The sequence below is a fragment of the Ovis canadensis genome, chromosome 1 (assembly GCF_042477335.2).
Source record: "Ovis canadensis isolate MfBH-ARS-UI-01 breed Bighorn chromosome 1, ARS-UI_OviCan_v2, whole genome shotgun sequence".
Lineage (NCBI taxonomy): Eukaryota > Metazoa > Chordata > Mammalia > Artiodactyla > Bovidae > Ovis > Ovis canadensis.
In genome coordinates this window covers 8,413,849-8,414,919 of record NC_091245.1, presented here as the reverse complement: position 1 = coordinate 8,414,919, position 1,071 = coordinate 8,413,849, and positions in this window count along the sequence as shown.

Sequence of the window (1,071 nt, the reverse complement as noted above, 5' to 3'; positions counted from 1 at the left end):
ACAGGTTTTTTTTTTTACCCATTCTCTCTCATCGTTGGCATATAACACCATTCAACAATGTGGTGTTATCAAAAACTATTAAAACTAGCGTCTTAAATTTTTGGTTCTAGTTCATAGTGTAGCAAAATGAAAAGGAAAATCTTTTGCACAGTCCCAGTGGTGCGGAAACATTTAGAAATGTTTCTAAATATAGACTTCCAGATGACAGAGGGGTTGTTTCATGTCATTCTGTTAATTTCTTTTTCACAGCATGTTCTATGCACGGGGATAAAGATTTTTAATGAAGTCAGAATGCTAAATTTAAGTGAACCTTTGCTCTCCGTTCATTGCAAATGCATTTTCTTGCCATTTAATTGGCTGTGCATCTTGGCATCAGACCCTCAAGCAGCAAAACAAAACTCAGGTCTCATGATGCAATGGTCTTGATGATGCCCAGGTTCTAAGACCACTGCATGCGCCTGCATGCCGTGCCTCTGTGCAGTCCTATGGACTGCAGCCCGCCAGGCTCCTCTGTCCATGGGATTCTCCAGGCAAGAATACTGGAGTGGGTAGCCATGCCCTCCTCCAGGGGATCTTCCTGACCCAGGGATCAAACCTGGATCTCTTATGTCTTCTGCATTGGCAGGCGTGTTCTTTACCACTAGCACCACCTGGGAAGCCCCAAGGACCACTGTGGGTCTTTCCTCATCTTTGACTTAACCGACTTTCAGTGACATGTAAAAAAGGGTTTCCATTGTTCCTATTAAATCGTTATAATTGCCTGGAGAATCCCATGGACAGAGGAGCCTGGTGGGCTACAGTCCACAGGGCTGCAAAGAGTTGAACATGACTGAAGTGACTTAGCATATACATGTGATACTACATGGCTTGAGGAATATTGTACATAATGTCATTGGTAATCCTAGATGACATATAATAAGCTCCAAATTTTGTGGTCAATAAATAGCCTATGAATACTGCTTGTTATGGGGAACAAATTTAAGCTGCAAACTGCTCTAAGCAAGCCATTCAAAACACTTATTTGTCACTTAGGTGAAGAATCTACAGTAACCTGTTAATGACTGTAAAATC